This window comes from Rissa tridactyla, chromosome 6 (assembly GCF_028500815.1).
Source record: "Rissa tridactyla isolate bRisTri1 chromosome 6, bRisTri1.patW.cur.20221130, whole genome shotgun sequence".
Taxonomy (NCBI): Eukaryota; Metazoa; Chordata; class Aves; order Charadriiformes; family Laridae; genus Rissa; species Rissa tridactyla.
This window is the reverse complement of record NC_071471.1, coordinates 46402533-46425652: the sequence shown is the minus strand read 5'-3', so window position 1 is coordinate 46425652 and position 23120 is coordinate 46402533. Positions and strand designations below refer to the sequence as shown.

Below are 23120 nucleotides of genomic sequence, written 5' to 3'. Positions count from 1 at the left end.
GAGCACCTTTGGAAGCTGAGAGGAGAAGGATGTGGAAGAATCAATATTCTATAAGCTCATACTTGTAAACAAAGTCAGATGCCCCCTTCTCTCTTCTTAATCATCTCAGCTGCTCTGACCAGGAAATTTGGGAAATACAATGACATTTCGAATTCTTCCCTCTAGCCAACCCACCTGCTCCAGGTTTTACTTCATCTTCTGCTTCTCATAAACTCATATTCTAACAAACACTGGAGCACGCGTCTGCATGCCAGCTACCCATGCACAGCAGCCGATGCCTCAAAACATCGGAGGTGGTCCATGGAGCAGTTAACTTACTGCCGTGGATTCACCGGGGCGGGGAGGGGGTTCTGCACAAGGCAGCATGTTCCAGCTCCCATGTTTGCTCACTATATCCTGTACATTCCTGCTAGAATAAAGTTCCTCTTCATTCCAGGCAGCAGTATGAAATGCCCAGCGGTCGGTAAAATCCTTCACAACCTGTGGGATGGGCACCACTCTTACAAGGTGCCTGGGGGACTGACCTGTCACAGTTCCAATTGCAAAGGGAAAAATCATACCCTTCACATAATGAGGCTATAAAGGATGAACTGGTTTCTTTGATGGACTTGGTTTGATGAAATAAGAGTTTTCTCCTCAGAAATATGCTGTTTAATGAATGTTTTCCTGTTTATCAATAGCAGCAGCGTTAGATTAAGTGCTGTTAGCTGCCTTTACAGGCTCAGAAGTAAGAGAATGACATAAAACTTGATGCACTACACCACGGACTTTCTCCTCTCCCAGGATGCAAGCTATTGAACTAATTAAGACATGATGGGATTAATTGTTCCTGTTCTGTTATTAAATGCAGTATGCTGAAATAGGGATGACCTTAAGGTCTCTTTGCCAGTTCCAGATCTGGTTTCTTCTGGTTGTCTTCTGCCAAATAGGTTATTGAAGTTGTCAGTGGTGCCTCAGAAGGCAGGTCTGGTCCTTCTTTCAGAAAGGACACTTGTTGATGGCAGCTGCCTTCTTACTCTGTAAAAAAGCAGCTAGTGAGAGAGTCTCGAAGCCTCCAGAAGCTTTGGTCATGTGCAGGCAACTTCTGGGCGATGGGAACAGGAGCACTCTCTGTGCTGGCTGGAATTTCCTTTTTCAGGAGTTGCAGCTGGCACTCGGGGCCTCCCAAAGACTAGTGCAATGAAGTCCTTTTTTCCAGACTAAATAATCATGCTAATGTAAGCAGCTCTCTCAGAGACTTGAATATTTTTAACAAGATTCTTTTGATTCGAACCAAGCAGGTCTCTCTTACTTCTCGCTCTTCCAGAAGCACAAAAAGGCTTGTGGGAAGTCCAGGAAAGCAGCAACAGGAGAAGCTGCCATGTCCCTCTCTCCCCTGATCTCATTCACAAATGTCTTTACCATTTTCTGTGGGTTTGGATGAGCATTCCTGCAAGCTCATCAGTTTGAATGAAAGCCTCACCTGCCTTCATATGTGAAAGAGACTATCCTACAGACTTGCGCAAGTTCTGGATCAAGCCTCATGCATTTTAAGTGGCCAGCTCTTTACCAGCGAGCTTCGCAAGCTATATTTAAAGGTTTTCCCAGTCTATGAAGACTTCCTTGTGAGATATCGGGCAAGCACAGGAGCCTCTTGAGGAACTTCAGTTCTACCCATGTAGACTCCAGTTCTGCCCATGGCAGGGGGGGTAGAACTAAACAATCTTTAAAGTCCATTCCAACCTGAACTATTCTATGATTCTACTGAAGGAAAGAGACTTGTGATAAACTATATTACTGCATGTCAGGTTTTAGTTTTTACCTGAGTGACATCGTTTTATGGTCTTCCTCAGTACCCGTTTCATTTAAAAGTGCTCCTGTAGCTGGTAAAGACTCAGAGATTCCCCTTCTAATTTATTTCCTCTAGGAGCGTCTGTGGCTGCAGCTCTCAGGTTTCAGCAGAGGGACCTTTCTGAATGAGCCCATGTGTTACGTGAAGTCAGAGACACAGTGCAGCTAGACATACCCTTCTTCAGGTGAGTTCTGAAGAAGACCCACTGGCCACTGTGGGCACTAATTAAGCAAACTACCTCTCACTAGCAAAGTATTTTAAAAATCCTCAAGGTCTGGCAACTGCTGTAGTGCCCCACATCCTAAAAGGAATTGTGTATGAACTGGTAGGTTGGATATAAAAGGTGTGTGTAACCATCTTGGTACTTGATGATCTTAGTATTGTGCAGAAATAGCCATATAACTAAAGCTTTTATTCTCAAATAAAAGTAAAATTCTCAAATAAAGCAGTTAAAAGTATAAACTGCGTTTTTACCTTCTCAAATTCCATAAGCATAGTCAAGCACTGATTTTTTTCACACCTCTATTGATAATATGGTTATGTATCTGCTGCACTGCAGTAAGAGGTAAAGCAATTATCATATATTGTTTATCCTTCTGTTTTGGAGTACTATGAAGCTGAATCGAAGGGTAATCTAAATGCATGAAGGACACTGGTGACATACAAAATCTTGCTGTTATTTTCAGAACAGAAAAAGGACAAAGGACAAGTCCGTACACCATTTGTTAAACACTCAGGCTCCCATGAAACCTCAAAAGCTTCTTTTCATACCTAGAATTTCTGGCGAGCCATCCCTTAAACCCATACTGTTTAGCAGTTGTGCTTGCATCCCTACAGGTTTGCTTCTGTAGTATCCAAAAGAGGCCAGACTGCACTAACTATGGAAATTTCATTTTATGCCTTATCATCAGAACCAGAAACAAATGAGAGCGCGCCCTTTCGATTCCCTATCCCCATTAGAAGTTAAGCAGCATTTCTCTGTATTTTGAGTGATGTTAGTGCTGATACTTGGTTTCAGAAGATGAATGCTCACCCATACACAGGATGCAATTAACATTCTTTTATGACTGCATCCATATTATTCTTAACGAGCACACTCCTTGGTGAGAGTGAATATTTACCTCGTGGCATTAAATCCACAGTTTTCTACCACAGTCATTAATGATCATATAGCAAATGATCACCCCAACACTCTGGCTACATTCCAGTTCAAGTAATTATATTCTGCCTCTCTTAATTTCCTTTCAAGAGTAATTGGACCTGATAACAGTCTTCACTTGTTATCCTAAACTGCTCTACAGCTTGACCACATCTCAAAGCTTCAAGAACTTAATCACAGCTCCCAATAGGTGAAATATTGATAGATGATATCTCTGCTCACCCCATCTTTTTATCACATAAAAATCCATTCATTATTGTAACACCAAATTAAGGCATCTACCAAATTCAGCTCTGTAGGAACTGTAGACTGTACCATCTGTATATTGCTAGCTGCCTAGAGAGGTAAGTCAGGAGCTTAAATGATCTCAGAAACTTATAAACTCATTGATTTTAGGAAGCTGATGATATGAAACTGCTGTACCTTTTACACACCCCTGACTTTGTCTACATTAGCGAGCCATTAGGCACAGTAAGGGCAGATCAGTGGGACTGTGCAAGTGGCCAAGGGGGCTCTACATCCACAGTGCATGTGGTTTGGCATTCTACCAGATTATATTTAGTTTAATTTACTGGACTGGACATCCCAAATACACGTGGTTTAAATGTATCCTGCGGACCTCTTTTGTCCCTGCTAGGGGTTGAAGCACCACTGGTGTGCACCTGGAGCAGAACTTCTGGTTTAGTTTCCTCAAAAAGGGATATGATTCATATGCACCAAAAGAGCAAATCAAAGTGGTGCAGGACAAATGGGGATGATGGAGAGATTTGCTGCAAAGCTGCTCTACTGTTCTGAACATTAACATGGCTGGGGATCCGCTCTACACCCAAATGGTTTGTCATCTATTGAAGGACTGTTAAGGGACAACAGACATTAACAGAAGAGTGTTTTCTGACCAACAACGAGAATAGATAATAATAAGGAAACATATAACTGACTCATAATGTTCAAAAGGAGGTTTTTGGGGAGGAGAGAGGAAGAGACAAGCATGCTTCAGTAGCCCGGTGGGGGTGCAGTCCTCAGGAAGAAGACTCTTGAGCCCTAAGGAAACTGCTCCAGATGGCGAAGAATCTGAGACAGACAAAGCATGTAGGGTTTATTTGATATGTGCTGGTTTATTTTTGAGTTATTCCAGAGAGACCAAGCAAAGAAGCAGCGTTGTTGCCCATTTATACTGCAAAGCAGTTAGAACATGGGGGAGTTCTCAGTATGTGAGGAACTGCCACAGCTGGGACAGTGGACGGGGGGCTCCAGAGTCACTCTGGTACCTCACAAACTCCGAATATTGCATCACAGTAATATGAGAAATCTTTAGCATCAGGAGGAAGCCATGAGAAAAGGTCTCTTTCCTTTATGATTCAGTCAATTCCCAAATCCAGGTCTACTTTTAAGTTATTTAAGCTTAAAATAATTCTGAAAATGTTTAATTTTAGCAAACTTCTACCAGAAAGGAAAAGAAAAGCAAAGAGGGGGTGTTACCACTTTGGTTTTTCTCTCTGTGAGGTTATTGTTGTGGGGAAAAAAAACACGACAACAGTATCTATAGCTTTTTTCTTTTTTGCCTTCTTTTTCCCACAAAAAGAAATATGTCTATGCAGAGAGATTGATCCAGTCTGGTTTTCTGCTGAAATGTACCCAGCAGTTCTCTGCATGCACCATATATCCCAGCAATTTATTACATGATGTGAAAGTCAGTCTCTCTGAAAATAAATAGCTTAGAGACAGCAGTAGCTGAAGCTGAGGTGTCCTAAAACGAGCATTAATCTGGAAGGAAAAAGGTAAGTAGCTGGAGACTTGAGAGCTGCGTTGCAGGGACGTGTGTAGTTCCTAGGGAAGCACACACTCAAGTTCTTGTGAAATACGCCATTTAGCACTCGCTGCTCTCCAGCCACATTCTTTCACTTCACTGTTTATATTTACTCACCTTTTCCTGCCTTCTGATCTTTGCCATAGCTTTATAATTTTCAGTTCACTTCACCAACATTAAGTGCAAACAGCGTGCGATCAAATAAGACATGGTCAGGAAAATGACAAGGAACGTGGTGTCCTAGGCCAGGAGTTACCCTGAGGAGCCAGGCACGATTGAAGTTATTTCAGTCATCACCTCTTCCATACCTATATGGTGCCCCACGCTGAGGACCACGAGGGTGAGCTGAGGCCTTTCCCTGTTACCATGTTACCAGATAGGAAACATCCCTCCTACCTGGGGACATGGGACTGGAAGGGGAGGCCCAAGGCATCCAAAGTGATCTCTGCAATGGGGCAGGAGACATCCAATGCCAGGAGGTTCCTCAGAATGACAACTCCACGTCCTCAGCCAAGGAAATGCTTTCTAATGTTCCCCAGGAAAAATAAGACCTCTAAAACCTCTAGTTAAAAAAAATTTAAAAAAAAGGCCAATTTATGATGTACCACAGACAGGCAAGGGGATCGGAGGTACCATGAATACCCTGTGTCACCGTGGTAGCAGAGGACTTACTGAATAAACTTTCCCAACCATTATAGACAGCAACTGTGTTCCATGTTACAGAAAAAAAAGCAAAGGAAAAGCCAGTTTTAAATGGAAGAAAAATTTCTTATTGCCCAGAAAACTGATGATTGGTTTAATTCCGAGGAAGTGAGCAGGACCCATTGACCAGATACCTGAAAGAATGTAAAGCCAGCCACATCTTGGACCAACCAGCTTCTCCTCTGATCCAAACACATCTGCTGTGAGAGAAAGGCAAAGGCATGCTGTCCCATGTGGTATGAAATAACCTGTCCTTTGCCTCAAGAAAGAGAGGGTAAAAAGGGTAACTGTATAATGAAATGGTGCTCCATCTGCCTGTCTTTTGTCTTACAGTGCAAGGTCTGTTGCCATTACTCCATCAAAATTAGAAAACAAAGGTCTAGGTGCCAGTAGCATTAAAAATATGCTTCTCTCACAAATTATAGGTTGCAGATAACCACGGGAAGTGGCTGCAGTGCTTATTAAGGGTCTTTAGCTCTGTCAACGACCCCTATGCTCAACCAACTGTAGCTGCCCGTTATCCTCTTGAAGTCCTGTTCCTATTTACAGGCTTTCAGTAAGAAATCTGCGCCACGCGGTTGGGGATCAGCTGCGCGCCGGAGCTGCTCATTCACAGCACGTAACCCTCGGCGGGCTGGTGGGGTTTGTGACCGGCCCTCTCTGTCACCCTTCTGGGCAGGGGTCAAGCTGTTGCCAAATTGCCACATTTCTGCCAAAATATATGGATGAACGGACAAGGGCGAACATGCTGTTTTATAAATCCCACCCTGATTATTTTAATGACCATGGGCCCTTCTGGAAACCTCGTGGGGGGTACAGAACATCGCAGATGTGACAGGAGCCCAGCAGCTGACTAAAAACAGTCCTGGGGGACCCACTTATTCATGGACAGACACATAAGCTAACAACAGACATCCCATCATCCTTACTGCCATCACAAGTTGTAACTACGAGGACTCAAGGTAAGCCCCTGCAGCATTCAGCCGTAACTCCCAGACAATGGGAATTGTCCTGATTAAACGGAGAGAGCAGCTGATCGAGTATTTGAAACTCCACTTAAAAGCGTAAATATTGACATGGTTTAAAGGGATTAACTAAGATGACTGGATTCTTGTTTAAAACTTTTTGAGATAAAAAAAAGAGCCTTTTACAAAGTCTTCACAGTGTTTTGAGATGTCATTTCCTGTGATAAAATGGGAAAAGGGGAAAACGTGCTCTCAAAGTATATGAAAATCTCATGTTCCTAAACACTTACTTTTAAATAACCAACTTTTAAAATAATAGCTCTCATAAAACCGCACATCAAGTAGCTCTGTCTGCAACTTATTAATGAACAGTAGATCATGTCACATGGGCAGCAAAGAGGTAAATAGATTAAATTTCCCAAACTCATATTCTTTTGTGTTAGCAACATGAAGTTGTGGGTCCTGAATTTTAATTGCTTGGCTACTTTTATTTCTGCTTAGCGCAGATTATATGTTTTTCTTCCCCACATCAGTCACCCCACGTGTAAAATCAGAATAATACCTATCACATCCACAACGGGAGAGTTTTAGAGGGAGGAAGGGAGGGAGAGAGGGAGGGAGGGATTAATCAGGGCCTTGCTGCTTGTTCCTTCTTTCCAGGAGGAAGACCGAGCTGCCACCCCAGAGCCTGGGGTTGGCTTTTCCCCGTGGTGGGATAACCCAGCGGCAGCTCTGTGCCTGACCCCACACATATCTCCAGCCAGAGCTGGAGCTTGCTGCTTACGGCAACGGGTGTCACCTTCTCCCAGGGGATGGACCAGCTGGAACCGGGGAGAAGGATCATCCCTGGCACGGGCACAGCCGGGGCAAAGCTGGCCCTGACAGCTCCAGATGCACACGCAATAAACCCCGGCACGCTCTGGTTGCTGGGGCTGGGGAAGAAGCTATTAAAGAAAAAAAGTGGAGATAATAATAGATAGGTATCAATATTACGAAAGTCTTTGAAATCAAAACAACCTCAAAAAAAAAAAAAAAGCTCCCGGTTTTCTCTCCACAAAAATCCTGGAATTAAATCTTTGGCTTAGTCAACTGTTTCTTTTAGCAAAGCAAATTTAAAAATGCCACAGTGATGAACAATGTAATAAAAAAAGCCATCGTATTATTCTTGAATGAGGTTTAATAAAAATCAAATAAAAGCAATTATCTGAATTTTCAAGAGGATCACCTCTTCCTTCCCTGAGGTACGGAAGAGAATGAATTCAGGAAATCATTAGAATCAGAAACTGGCGCTGCACAACAGAGCCAGTGTTTGCTGTACAAAGACAAACAGAAATCTCCTCCCAGGCTAACAGGCTCCGTGCTAAAGCTGTTGGAGTGGAAATTCCACCTATAGGTGAAGAAGGGTAATTAAAGAGGCACAAGAATTTCTTTGTAGTAGGGCTGGCTTTTCTACTCCAGAGCAGGCTTCGGCTTTTCAAGTATTCATATTCTTCTTTACTCACACAGACAGAAATTGGACATATCGCAGTATTCGGAGCTGCCCACAGACCTCTGTACGCAGGTACATGTGAATTAACACCCATTAACATGTACAGCGTAGCACTTTCTGCTCTCACTTACCCCTGTGTAAATCCAGAGGCCACGATTTATCATTTCCTTCCACCTCCTGCAGCCATTTCGGTTGATGGAGAGCATACAGTTTTCAGTTGGAAAATGCACTTTGAGTCAAATCCAAATCTTTTGTGAGAATATGTTGATTTCAATGACATTTTCAAAGGCAGAGAGCGGAAATGCATTATTTCAACACTCTCATTTATTTTGATAAGAGGAAAACATTTCATGGTGACTCATTTCAATTGCTTTTGTTTCCAATGTTATGCTATACTAAGTATTGCAATATTGATATTACTGTTTAATATTTTGACGACAAGCATGGTGTTTCAAATTTTCGCAAGAAATCTTCAATGTGCCAACTTTTTTGTCTTCAGATTCTGAATGAAAACAAATTCTGCAGTAAAAATCTTACCGTCAAACTAAAATGTATGGCTACAGGAGACGTACACCACTTGGCAGTCAGACTCAGAGCAACTCCGCTGACTGCAGAGGAGTAGCTTTAGCTTTCAGCACTGTTCCAGAAGAGCAGAAGTACGTCCTCTGCGTTATCAAGCACTTGCGGATGGTAACAGACCATTTAAAAAGGGGCAGATCTTACTCCGCTTGACTGATATTCATAAATGCTCTGACCTCTGCGGAAGGAGGACAGCTGAAATTGGGTGCCACATTTTCGCTGTGAATGTCTCAGGGCTTTGTTGTTGTCTTGGTCAAATCCTTTAGGGCTTGGGTCAGTCTTGCAGGACTGTCCTTACATATCTCATATAATATAGTCACTTTTTCTATGAGCCCGATTCTTGCTCTGAAGTCAAACTCTCCATGGCTGATCTTTGGCAGCCCAGCAATTAGTAGAGCAGACACCGAGTTTAAACGTACCAACAATTTTTACTTGACTTAACCCAAAACAATTTAAAAAGAAAAACACACCAAGTGAAAAATAAGACTCAAGGAGGCAGACAAACAGGGAGAAAAGAGCCTCTGATCCTAATCTTGCAACAAATTGTATGTAAATGGTGCCTCGGGGAAGCCATTGGGCTGCACGAGTTTCCCTGTTGAGCATTTTGTAGAATTTGGGCCTTAACTTGATGTCACAAAAGTGGAGAAAAAACAGTGAAATGGAGGGAGGTTTGACTCTGCTCCCACTGATGCCCTGTGGGATTCATTGTGCAGCTTCCCTGAGAAGAAAAGCAACAGCCACCTTGTTACTTATGTTTTATAATACTTGGAATATAAGTACTGTTAGGACAGACTGCCAGGTTTTTTGGCAAACGCTTTCCCCAGAGAAATAGCGAAGTTCTTCAGCAGTCTCAACAGCAAAAAGACTGAGAAATGCAGGCTATTCAAATTAAAACAGGAAAAATAATCTCACTACAGGTGTCTAAATATTACATGAATCCAGCTCTGGCAAGATGCGTCTTCCATATACCTATAAAATAGCAAAAAGGTTGTTCACATATTTGAAAAGTTCAGAGTCACTTCTCTCTACCCTTTCCTCCAGATCTATTTAAAACAAGATAGGAGAGATGTTTAATATCAGGCTAAGGGAATTTTTTTATTGCTCTCTTGCTTTTTTCCATCTCCATCATTTGAGAGGCTGGTTGTTCTGCTTGTCTCTTCCCCACTCTGAAGGGCCAGACAAAGGCTCTCATCAGTCCCCAAGGATGGATTCTAAAATATTGTATACGGAGGCAGCACTGAGGGGAGGATGGGCTACATTAGTGCAGATCGTGCGGAACTGAGATTTCTTTCACCTGTGAAAATGATAGAGCAGTGCAGGCAGCATGAGAATTCGTGCTTTCTCCTCACTTAGATTTCTTTTAGCAAAGGTGCCTTCTGATTTCAGGGCTTTGATGAGGGTACCTTGCACTCCACTGATCTAATCTTCAAGTCCTGCCAAGCCAATGTAGGACATAACGTTGGAGGTGTCACCGGTAAACTTTGCACTCCCCATCACAGGAGATTACAGTCTGAACAGAAATTATTTTAGTTGCTAACTTCCATCTACAAGTTTTATCCATTTTTTTAAATGGAACCCAATACTATTAGCCATACAACGTATGCCATACATGCTTCCAGACGGGTTTGGGGATTTTTGAGGTTTTTAAAAGTGAAGTCAATGTAGTAATAAGTGCTCTGAGAGGCATTTCTACGTATTGGGACTATTTTGGTTTCTACCCGCCAGATAGGGTCTAACTGCTGCCTGCCAGCTGCCAAAAGAAAACAAAAAAATCCAGAAATGAAATATGGAAAAGTAGCTTTGGTAAGAAGAACTTAATCAAAAGTCAGGAAGCCATTAATTCAAGTCAAAATTGATGCATGAACCTCTGTTTAAAACAAAACGCTCACACAAAAAATGTAGAATCATTAACAATAACAGGAAATCAAACAGTTGCTGTTTCAGCGTGCATACTGGAAAAATGTGTATGTATAGAGATTAAATGAAATAAAACCCCACAGCTAAAGAAATGGCTTCAATGATTACTTTTCTGCTTCTAAATTTTCGAGGGCAAGGGAAAGTGGAACAAGTGTAATTCTGCTTGGAACGATAGCATTATTATTCTTCTTTAAAAGAACAAGCACAGCAAACAAACAAATGTTAGTACAGCAACCAAACAAATGTTAGTCCCCTTCCCTTCATAGCCGTATATTGTGATGCAGCAATTAGGAAATAACTGCCCAGCTTTGGGTGACACTAGGGATGCATTTACGGGGCTGCGCCTGCTCCGCAAAGGGAGAACTCCATAGACAGTGTGCGGCAGGTTGGTAAGGATGGCACGCTCGGGTGGTTTAAGTTCCATTTAAATGACGATGACTCAACACAGGGATTTAAAATATGCAGACACTGTTGCCGACTTGTTGGAACAAGGCTCTTGACGATGCAGTTTCCCTGTCAGGAACAGGTTCAGGTACAGGTTCTGGCCATGCATCTGCCACTGATTTTTGAGTAAATCATGTCGCCTATATTTGCAAGCGTGTCTTCTGTTGCTGTGTGGTTGGGTTTCAAGTACCAAGTAAGGGACACCTTCACCGTGGACAAGCTTGAAACAGCCACAGTTTGTATATTCCAACAGTCGCTACCGAACAACCTGCTGTGTCAGCATTTCTCCTGTGGGGATCTCGGAACAACCAGCTCATTTCACAGCCACCACCTGTGACATACATTGATATGCATATATTTGTATTTATTTAGATCTACTTATATTTAACAATATTTATTCATATTTTTCATGCAGGCCAAAAGAATCACACAGATGTTTAATTACAAAATGAAACATTTACTAATTGCAGTCTAATATATTCATAATATTCATGTCTAAGCTATCAACTTGAGACACCATGGACATGATGTTCAGAAGAGTTAACTGTGCAACTCTTCTCACTAAGGAATGTGAATGTCAGCTGTACCGGAAAACTGCTTTTTTTAATCTGTTTAATGAAAATTATTTTCATAAATTAGGCACTGACCAGAATGATGTTTCACAAAAGAAGGTGCTTGCACTGTAGAAGTAAAGAGAGAGCAGGACTAGCACTAAAATATCTACGTTGCCTTCTTCTATCAGTCGTTTCACCTTTTGATGATACAGATTTCACGCCTGTGAAATGGAGATGATGGTACTGACCTCTCTGGTAAAAAGATCTTTGAAACATACTGGAAAAGCACCAGTGACATTCAGGCAATATGAAGAGAACAGCTCTGTGTCTGCACCAGGCCTGCCATCGCTAGCATCGCAGCTCACAGCTGGAGGATGAGGTACCAAAAGGACGTCTGTGAATAGTATTGGTGGATATCATACATGCCTTCCATTCGCTAGTCCTTTAAAAAATCCCTAGGGCGCAGACAAATCCAGTTTTCTCTTTGTGACCTGTAAATCTTCCCGAAACGGAGGTACTAGGTTTTTCCTGCCTATGCAAATGTATTTGGGCATCATGCAGAGGAGCATCAGGTCCAAGGGACCTTGCTGGATTGCAGGCTTACTCGCCTTGGGTAGTCGGGATGCTAGAAGCAAGTGTTTAGCATACAAGTTGCCGCTAGACATAAACATCTGAAAGACCTTTGGTCCTGCATTAACAAAAGTTAAAGCTCTAATGTAGCCCCACAATGCTGCTGTACAACAAAGACAAGCCGAAATAAATTCCCTACAGACGCAGAGAAAATGTGCTCCAGCTGTAACCCGACTCGCTGGCTTTCCATTCATGCCCACAAACCCCATCTTCTGTGGTTTTAGATATCCACCATCCATTATCTGAAGAACAGATGAATTCAGTGCAAAATTAAAGTAAATTAATACAACAGATCACTGTTTTAGCAATATTTCTCTTTTTCTCAGGAAGACTGCGTTTGAGCAAAATCCCCTGTACTCCTACAAGATTTTCAATTAATTAAAAAACATGTTACTGCAAACCAACAATTTTAAAATGACACCTTACCATCTTTAATCCCTATCAAGCATGAGTATAGGCATTCTTATTAACATAGGAAATAAAAACCTTGAAAACATGTCTATTGTTAGAAACAAACTAGAAAACAGTCTCTGTCCCAGCTTCTCTTATTTAATTGAACCCCACCAACTAAAAGCTGTTTTTAAATTTTGTATTAGATTTGATCAATTTTTATCATACAGCTGCATTTTTTTCTTTAATTTTAGCTTTAAAATTGAAAGAATACCTTCAAAACCACATTTTAAGAAAAACCACACCTGAGTCATGTCAAACTTTAGAGCATCAAGAAAAGTACACTATTTCAATTCAACTGTAGCTCTAGTAATTTCATTCCCTTATGTTTTAAGTAAGTGCAGAAACATTTATTAGTCCTCTTCTCAGAAGCAGGGGTTTGGACATTTTGGGGGAAGAAGAGTCATTGCGCTTAGGTTGGGGTTTGGTTTGGTTTTGGTGTTTGTGGGGTTTTTTTTAAGACAGAAAACAATTGGCAGATTACCCATTCAAAAGCAAGTTTGAAAAACAAACAAAAAAATTGAATTCCTGACAACTCCTCCAGCCCAGGAAGTATTAAAGAGAGAACTAATTATTGCCCCAGCTGTGGCTGAGTAGCCAATTGGAAACAGCTGTGCTAAAACCCTGCTTGAAATGGGCAGCTGGGGATGCTGCCCAGGGCCTGAGGGAAGGGGTTGGAGGTTTCTTGTGTAGCTCTGTGGGTGTCTTGAGGTTGCAGGATATGGTTCTGCGTCTTCTGTTACCCTAGAGCGGCCTGTCTTCAGTCCCTCAGGTAAGAAGCATGGCTGGTGTTGTGCTGGGGTGCGTAAGGGCGGGTGAGATGAACATAGAGCTTTTTGACCCGTGTACATAGGGTTAGGTTTAAATAAGTAACAATGTGTAGCTATGAGTCTTGTAAATCTTCTTAAAGCTGTGTTGTAAATCCTGAGGAAGCTCTCTTTTGTGTCTTGGCTTAAGCTATTGGGTCTTTGTAGCTTCAAACTCTTGTGTTGACTATCTATTGAGGTGCCCGTGGGTGACAATGGGTAGCTGTGTATGAACAAGTGAGATGGCAGCTGTGCCATAGAGACCAACAAGCACACCCAAAATCAAACGGGGTGTGTGTGTGGTGTAGCGTGTAAAGAATATTTCTGCATTAAGTACAATTCAGGTTGATGCTTTTCAAGCCATTTAAGTCTTATGAATGCAGGTATCTTTCAGCAACTAAAAAAACCCAGCACTTGCCTTAAGTGATTAAAATCTCAAACGATGTGTTTTGAAACAGAAAGCTTTTCAATGTGAAATGCTTGGTAGCGTTCTGAATTCATAGCACCTTATGTTACGTTGCTGTGCTTCTCAAATAGCCCCTCGTGCTGCTGGCATAAGGATAATGGGATTGTTCTAGGGAGCTACTCAGGTTTGCTGTCGGAGGTGATTAAAGCCAGCTCAACAGTTGGACAATGCATGTCCCTATTTGCTGTCTTGGTATGAGGAGATGTACACTGAGTGTTTCCAAAGCTGCATTTCATTTGTACGCCTGAAGTTGTTAAGGAGTAGTTAGTTCCCCAAGACCCTAAAGGTCCATGGAGCACAACTGCAAAGGCTGCAGTGTGGCATGGTGGGGAGGACGGGCAGCTCCTGCATGGTGTGCCGGGTGGGGAAGTGCCTGCAAGAAGGTCTGGGTGCTCCCTGGAGGACACCAGCGAGTTTGTTTCTGAAGATGGGAGGGGGGTGGCTGAAGTCTTAGGGCAGGATAGGAAAGGGGGAAAAAAAAACCCCTGAGACAAAAGCAACTTGAACTTTACGTGTATGATCCCTGTGCTAAGGCGACATACTGTGCTGGGAGATGGATCCGAATCCAAGCAGTGCTGGGGCACTGCCACTGGTGTACTCAGTGGAGGGTAACAAGGGCTCTGGGAGAGGGAGCAAACTGGTTATATTAGAGAGTGATCACCACGGTAGCAAAAAGAGAGCACAAATTCATTTCTCCTCCTGCTTTTCACTGGGGAAAAGCTGGGACATTCAGTGGAGAAAGTGGGGTAATTCTTGATCTTTAGTTTTAACCCTACTGTGAAAAACGTCAATATGTTTTGTTTTTTTTCCTAAATGTATTTATTTATTTAAAGTCTGATAAAAGACTCAAAAAGAAACTGTGGCCAGGCACAACAGCTGTGTTTGATGATGAAGTAGTGTCCTCCATCCACTTACTTATTTAAAAATCTCTGTATTTTTAAGAAGTATGTTCTCCTGATCTTCCTCCTCCCCCTCCCCTTTCCCACTGGGTTACATGACTGACACTTTTGCCATGACAAATCCATGAGTGTCTTAAAAATTTACCATGAAAACCCTGGAGCTTTAATTATTGTGCATTTACATAATTAGTGCAAATACATGCAATTACCATGTGTACCTACACAATTACCAGCTACAATGATGTACTAACAATCCTTATTAAACTTTAGTGGGGGAGGGATGCACTGATTGTATGCACAAGCAACATCTGTAATTTCATCTTTCTTTTTCTTGCCCTTATTTGAAATAGCCGTGAGTGTTTGGGAATGGGGGGGTTTAACGTGCTGCAAGCAATGACATACTGAAAGTAGGTCAATAAGCTGTCCAAATTAGAGTTCTAGTGAGATGAAAATACAAGATAGATATTCCCAGCAATGTTTCCAGGACGCAATAGCTTCTGCAGTTAGCGTAATACCGTCAAGTCTTGATTACCCATGGGTTAATTATCCAAATTGGGAGGTAACTGTGCTGCATCGGTATCTACATCCTGCATCGCATCTGTAGTTTACCTGAACAGAATTCCCAAATTTTTATCACGTCTGCACTCTTCCTCCAGTTGCAAGTGTCTGCACGACTGGAGCCCTCCTGACATGCCCCTTGGCTGCCATGCGTAGCTGAATGTCTGCTACTGGGGAAAAACAAGTGTTTCCAAATTACTTAATTATATTGTTTATCTTAATTAATCTTTGAATTAAGATGGGGGGGGAGGGTTTCAGCTCATGAATGCTCTCTCTTGCAAAACATACGTGTCCTTTTTATAGGAAGTATTTAATGTGAAAATCCCAAGCATTAGGAAGCCTTGCTAATTCAGTAGTTCTCTGGGCTCTTCTGTTCTCTAGGAATTTCAGCGGCCTTCTACTTCTCTTGGCTCACGGACAATAAAATCCAGCAAATGATGCATTAGGGACCGCACCGCTTCCTGTTGTCTTCAGTTTTGCACTTATTCTCCTGTTCAGCCACAAGGAGTCTGTTGCCTGTGGTATTTTTGCGGGAGCGCCTTATGACAAAATTCTTCACGGCTCCCTCTGCCCCATGTAGTCCCCCAGAACAGGAAGAAAAATTGTCTGCTGCATTCTTTTTGTTTCGGTTTTGTTTCCTACACTTGACAGATCAGGGTTCAAGCCTTGATGGTCTTTGTGCCACTTGCACGAATGCCTGGGGAGCGCGCAGCCACACTGAAGAGCGTCTTCGCTTTTACCTGCTCTTAGAGAGTAGACAACCACGCTTTTTGTTAACGCAGTGAAAAATTGAGAGGCTAATTGGTGCTGCTAAATGCAATAAAGTAATACTTCGGGCTCTCAGGCATGTTTTATGACCAATATGGCAATTACTGAATAAAATCCCGTGCCCCAGAATGTTTATTTGTGTAAACAACTTATGGTTATTTATTCATATTTTATGAATTTATTTTTTCTTTTTCCAAAATTGTATTAAGCATCCCTTGTGGTACAAAATACAGTTGGTTAAGGAAAAAAAAAAAATAATTATGCTGCATGCTAAATGGGAGGACCCGTTGAGAATCTAGTCCTAAGTGTGTTTAGGGCTACATTTTATTTAGCATGATTAGCTGTGTTATGAAGCATTATAATGCTCTGGCAAGCTCTGTCTGATATGAAGCAGTCCTTGCTGTCCTTACAATAACATCTCCTTTTACTGTTGTTTCCTCTCCTTTCATGTTGTCAGGCTGGCTAGTTTAGACTGAAATCTCTCACAGAAACTCAGACCAGAGTTCAACCTAAGAGTTCTCCACTTGGTGCTGGCGTTATTTGTCATCTCTGTCTCCTGACTGGGTCAGATAAGAGCTGAAGACAAGAGGAGAAACAGAAGTAGGACTCGGACTTCAACATTCATGCTCTACACATGGCTGCTTTTGTTGTCCTTTAAATCTCATTACCTTTCTCCATTAAAATTCAGTGAGGCTAAAAAGGCCTGCTTACTGTCCAAATCTGGCAGTAGGTAGTCAAACGATAGAAAGGCAGAGTAGTATTTCCTCTACCATCTATGAAACGGGAATCCACATCATGCACACCTCTGCTAGCATACGAAGTGAAATGCTCTCAAGGTAGTTATGTGCATGTCTGGTTTTACGTAAGATTACCTGATTGCATTATTTGGAGCAGATTAAAAACAAGGTCCTGACGTTTGCAGTCATTCAAAATCCTTGGGTGGTTGTGTTTGGTTGTTTGGGTTTTTTTTGTTTTTTTTTTTTTTGTAAGATCATGATGTTGCACACAGAGCTCTGGCCATTGTCCAGCTTTGCTAATTATATTCTGCCTGAATACATTCCCCTGACTTTAAACTTGGATAAGGTTTTGTTTTCTTTTTCACTTTTCCCTTCTGAAACTGCATGGTGTAGCTAGAAAAGAGTTTAATAACAACAGAAGTGACTAAAGTCCCTATTTACAAATCTCAGCTGCAGTGTTGGGAAGTTATTTGCTTTATGGGCAAGGTTTGCATGAGTTGAGTGACTTCACCCCAGACCAAATTTTGATTTGAGGTTTCTCAAAGTTGGGACATACTCAGTTCTTGAATTTGGACTTTGATTTGGCTCTGACAGGGCAGTGTCTTTATATTCTTTAGAAGGACAGATTGTATACACTGTGGTGACTAACATTTACGTCCCCATAAAAGTATACATTCGGCACTATATAAATAGCATGTTTACAATGCTGCATTTCCTCAGCTCACATATGTTAAGTTCCTTTTCAGTACATTACAAGCACAAGGCATGCCTTCTCTTCCTATCCTTTCAGCTCTTCTTTTTTTGTTTTTAAGCAGTATCCTTGACTCTTGAAGGCATACATTCTGGATTTCAGTGCCTTCTTCCTACATTGTATTTCTAAAGGCTTTATTCTCTTTGCCAAACTAATCAAATCACCTTGCTTAATCCAGCGTGGTGTGCATGTGAAGGCTGAGTATGACGCCGTGAACTATGGCTCTGACCCTTCTCAGAGCATACCTCACACTTAACAGAGCCATGGGTGCAAAGTTGCTCAGTGGTTACCCAAGAATCCTAGTTCCTCGGGTCTTGTGTTGGCAAGACTAGAGAGTTGTTAAGCATATGTGTTGCCTTCCCATGGCACCCTGAAGAGCACCTTGAAGAGTTTTATGTTTCCAAGTACATGGAACAATTTGAAGACAACTGGCATAAATAGCGGCTTGGTTCAGAAAGAATGACTGTAAAAGGAGGTGGGAGTGTAAAGTCCCATAAAAGACAAGATGCGTCTCCTCAGTGACTAAAAACTGCCTTGATGGTGTGCCTTTCCTTCCCTATTGCACCAAAGCTCCTTTGGAGGAATCCAGTCCCTCACTGTAGTCACGAAATGACTATGTGACTTAAGCAGTATAGGTTGAGGAGGACCAAAGAGGGATCAAATTTAAGACAATACGAAAATGTTTTCAGGTCTCAAAAGGAAAAGGGAAGGGAAAAAAAGAAAAAGCCCAAACCTCTAGCCACTTCCCTCTTAATGTCTCATAATTGTTTTCAATTTGTTTTTCTCAGTAAAGTTGTTTACTTTTTCCTCTAGGACTCCAGTTGCATAACTGCAAATTTCCGTAATGTCTTTGCATAGCAATTTCATCTCTAATTTAAGAATCCAAATAAACCCAGTTTTCTTTCCCGTACTATTAAGGAAAAGATATAAAAATGGACATAGTCCTCAATAAACTGTTCCAGTTTCTCACTGTGCATAGTGAAATGTGTACAGCCTGACCGCAGCCTCACTTAAACCTAATCTCACTTTCACACTGGTGTAATTTGATTGCATCCAGTAGTAATACTTGTGGCATCCTGTGCTGTTGCTAAGTCGAAAAAAGACCTGTTCTCCCTCGTTCTGAGGCAATATTAGCTAAACTTCAGGGTAACTATTGATCTGAGAAAGCATTTTGCATGAGATAAGCCCATGGGTTATGACAGAAGAAGAGATCAGAGATCTGTGTTGATGCGTGAGCTGTTCTGTGAGGGCTCGGAAGGCTTCAAAAGGTTTGCATCTGGGGAGCACCAGGTGTGGTGGTGCCACGCGTGTGACTGACATGACTACTGCAAATAGCTGCAAGAAAAGCAATGCTGATGTCAGACCCTATTAAGAAATCGGCACTGATCATAGGCAGTCATTTGTGCATGTTGTACGCCTGCAGCCCAGGTTGAGCTTACCTGAGTTAGCTCCTAAACTAGGCAGCTTCTTACTAATGGCTGTAGCACCCGATAGCTCAGTGTGGACTTGCGATTTAAGCGCTTACTCCCTTTGGTCTCCATGGTCTCCTCCAAAAAGTTGCGCTGATAGCAGTTACCTGATAAAACTTGTATACAAGTAACCTAGGTATGTCTAGACACAATGTCTCCATGCCACGTCAATCAATTCCATTTTCGTTACGCTGCAGTATGAGTTATGATAGCAGCGAAACCTAATTTGAACTACAGCTGAAGAGGGTTAGGAGGAGGTGATGTTCTGGTTTAACACACAATCCTCCAGAGAAAAAGAGTTCAGCTCTGTCTTGGGTTATGTAACAGAAATGAGGTTAGCAGATTTGGTCTAATCCCTTGTGGACAGGCCCACCACAGAGCGTGGAATAATGTGGATAACTGCGTGTCTGCTGGCTCGCTGACGGCCCCGCTACAGCCGCAGCAGAATGCTGTTAAGCCAGGATGCGAGATCATGCGCTGAAGCTTGCCCAGCTTCTGCTTTAAGGCTCATTAGAGCAACTCTCCATCCCAAAATGTGCATTTACAAAACGCAGACAGGTCTCTTAAAACAAACAAAAAGGGCCTAATCCTTGATCACGTTGCAAATACTGCTTTTGCTTTGCTCTGACATTGCAACAGAGTTGGAAAATGAGGCTGATCAGCCTAATTTGAGCGCTTTCTTTGCTGGGGTGTTCTTGGGATGACACTGAATAACCGAAGCCAGGCCGGCCATACATCTAAACTCCCAATCCCTTCTTCCAGGCCAAGTGGCCAGTCCGCCCCTTGTGCCCCAGCAGGCAACTGGCAGGGAACTGGAGCTGCTATAAAAGTGCTTTATCCTTCGACATGGATTATTAGCACAGTTCCTGGCTGAAAGGAAGCATGGGTTAGAGGCACCTCTTAAATTCCATGAAACATACCAGCATAGGTCAGAGAAAGCTAAGGCCCTCCTAATCTTTAGGGAGTTAATTTACAAACAAACTGATAAATATGCTAGATAAACTAACTGCTGCAACCACTTTTGGGCCAAAACCTATCGCAGCCTGTGGAGGAAGCAGGGAATGTCTCCTGTGAGACTGAGAACGTGAAGGGCTCTCTAAGGGCAGGTGAAGCGGTTGGGACCTGGCTGTGACACCAGTTAACACTTGCTGTCACTGCAAGCACGGCCTGATCTTTAATGACTGCGAGTGGCCGAGGCTGGTGCAGGTGCGCATCCCCTGTGGCCAGGTATCGCCTCCAGCCCCTTTGGTGCCTCTGAACAGCGCGTGGAAAACCCTGATGTTAGTGGAGACAGGCTCAGAGGGCACAATGGCGCCTGCTAAATTGCTACACTGGTTTCTTGCAAGGCATTCATTTTCCTAGCTGTGTACTGACCAAGCAACTTAGTTTCTGAAAGATGGCAGGGTAATGCAGCTGGTAAATCCCGCATGATGTGGTGATGTGGAAAGTATTCTGCAGAAAAACTACAAAAAGCTTGAAAAAGTACATGTGTTATTTACCAACCTGTTTTCTGCCTGGATGGTATCAGTGGGAGTTATGCTTAAATACAGTGGACAGGCTCTGCGTGCCCTTGTAACTTCTTTTCTGCAGAGATATGTTTAATTTTCTAATCTTATAATTTTGTAAGATGGTTTGAAACAACAAAACATCACACCCACTGCTTGACTTTGCCTGTGTCCGAGACAGAAGCTTTGACGCTTTACCAAGCTGACACCTTAAGAAAAAGATATTAACTGCCAATTAATTTACTATTAAGGTATGATGCAATGGCATCAGTGTGACTATCAGGAAATGACTCTATTGCTACAGTGCCATTGTCGGTTACTTAGAAGGCCGGGTTTATTCGTAATGGGCATCAGACGCCTTGCAGGAGTGGAATGACTTACGGGCTGCATTGACTGAGCAGTACCCACGGTGTCCACAGAGGACTGTGGGTTGGTACGGCTCTGGGAAGGCAGAGCACAGTAAAAAGGAGGTGGCAAAGGGGCCACTGTGGGAGTAGCCGAGGGTGGTATCTTGGGCAAACTCACTGGAAGGGCTCAGCGTGGAGGTCCTCGCTCCTGGGGCTGAGACGCTTGGTAATTACAGAGGGCCCAGACCCTTGAAGAAAACAGAATGGTTCGTGTTGGAAGGGACCTTAAAGGTCATGTAGTTCCAACCCCCCTGCCATGGGCAGGGACACCTCCCCCTAGACCAGGCTGCTCCAAGCCCAATCCAGCCTGGCCTTGTACGCTTCCAGGGATGGGGCATCCACAGCTTCTCTGGGCAACCTGTGACAGTGTCTCACCACCCTCACAACAAACGCTCCCTTCGGGGGGGGCAGGGTTCGTACCTGCGGGGCCTGTGTGTCCTGCACCTGCCCCCGGGCCTTAGGCCGAGGCGGCCGCGCCGCCACCACAGCATCCCCGGCAGCGGCCTGCCCTCTCCGCCCCTCCCGCCCGCCCCCGCGGGAGTCGGGGAGGCCGCGGTCTCCCGCCGGGGCGACCCCCGCGCCCGAGGGGGAGCGCTGGGTGGCGGCGGAGGCCAAGGAGAACCGCGGTCGCTCCCCGCCGCGGGGGACCGGCGTGGCGCCGGGGGGAGCGCCCGGTATGTGCGGCCCCGGCTCTGGGGGGGGATCGGTCCTTGTCAGCGGCCCCGCGGAGCGTCCGGGCGCCTTTAAGGGGGGGCGGCCGCGCGCGGGGCGGGCGGGCTGGCAGCGGCATTGTTCCCTGACGTCACCGGCAGGCTGCGCGGCGGCGGCTGCTCCTCTCAAACTTGCCTTTGTTACCCGGCGCTCCCCGGCCGGCGCCGCGGCCAAACGCAAAACGCGGAGCCGGAGCGCGGAGGCGGAGCGGCGGGACGCGCCGGGCGGGCTCCCCCCGCCGCGGTACCGGGGGGGGCGGGAGAGCGGCGGGAAGGGATTTTTTTTTTTTTTTTTTTCTCCTCTGGGGGAAGCCACGAAGGAGTAAATGAGGGGGGAGGAGGAGGAGGATGGGGGGAGCAGCCCCGCGCTCCCCGCACCGCCCCATGCAAATCGGTACGGAAACTGGAGCCGGGGGGGAGCCCCCGCGGGAGGCCCGCGGGGTTACCGGCGACACGGACGCGCGATTCCGGCTGCGCGCATTGAAAGAAAAAATTAAAAAAAAAAAAAAAAAAAAAAAAAAAAGGAAAGGGGGGGGGGAGAAGCTAAATCCTCCCCCGCCTTCCCCGAGCAATCCGACATCCCTTTAAAGTCCAGATCTTTCTCCTCCTCCAACAACAAGACGAATGTGACCAGCGAAGAGCAGCGCAGTGCTGTTTAAATTGCTTATCTTAATTGCATAATCTAACAAGCCCCGTTGGAGCAGGGATGAATATATTAGGCTTATTAACAACTCATCATAAAATATTGATTGTCCTGGAAGTGTTTTATCAAGGGGAAGAGAAGTCGAGGGAGTTGTTTTTTAGCAGATTGGTGCTCGTCAGACAAGGACGGTTTCTTGTTATTTTCTCCCTGGAAATCGGGTCTGGATTTCCTGAGGACGAGAGGAAAAAAAAAAAATAAAAAAAAAAAAAGGGGGGGGGGAAGAAACAACCCAACCCAACACGCTCTATTGTTAGCGCCGCGGGCCGCGCTCAGGGCGGCTGGGGGGGGGCCGGTCCCTGTCGTCCCCCCGCCCTCAGCGCTGCCGGGAGCGGGGACCCCCGGGCGGACCCCGCTCCTACCTGGGCGGCGGGAGCGGCGGGCTCTGGGAATCACGGCGGCACCGAGGGTGGCAATAAATGGGGGGGAGGTGTGCGTGTGTTTGGAGTGAAATAGAGGGAGCGGCGGGGTGTCTGGGCGCTCCCGTGTCATCCCCCTGCCCGCCCGGTAGTTCGCCCCCTCCCTGTAAGAATTGTGCGGTGCGGACGGCGGCACCGCACAGCCGGCAGCCGACCGGGACCGGGGCGGTTTTCCCCTGTTCAATAATACAAAAATATAAGGAGGGGAGGATAGGCACGCTCTTGCTTTCAGTTTCCAGAGTGGAAGGGTTTCTGAGTGCCTGGTATTTCAGGAAGACTTAAAACGAGAATCCCCGCCTTAAAAATACACTGTAAGACAATATTTGTATTTTAACTTGTACCTAAGATTTTTAACTTTGTGTGATTTTTTTTTTTGGGGGGGGGGGCAGGGGGTTGCG

At 44.2% G+C, this 23120-nt stretch overlaps 1 protein-coding gene across 1 annotated transcript in view; it reads left to right on the top strand.

The window, feature by feature from the left end:
• Positions 1-22798: 22798 nt before the first annotated feature.
• The window catches only part of ZMIZ1 (zinc finger MIZ-type containing 1), a 352031-nt gene continuing 351709 nt past the window's right edge, over positions 22799-23120 (top strand). The window contains exon 1 of the mRNA XM_054205564.1: positions 22799-23033. The gene's annotated coding sequence lies outside the window, so the exon portion shown is untranslated. The remainder of the gene's footprint in view (positions 23034-23120) is intronic.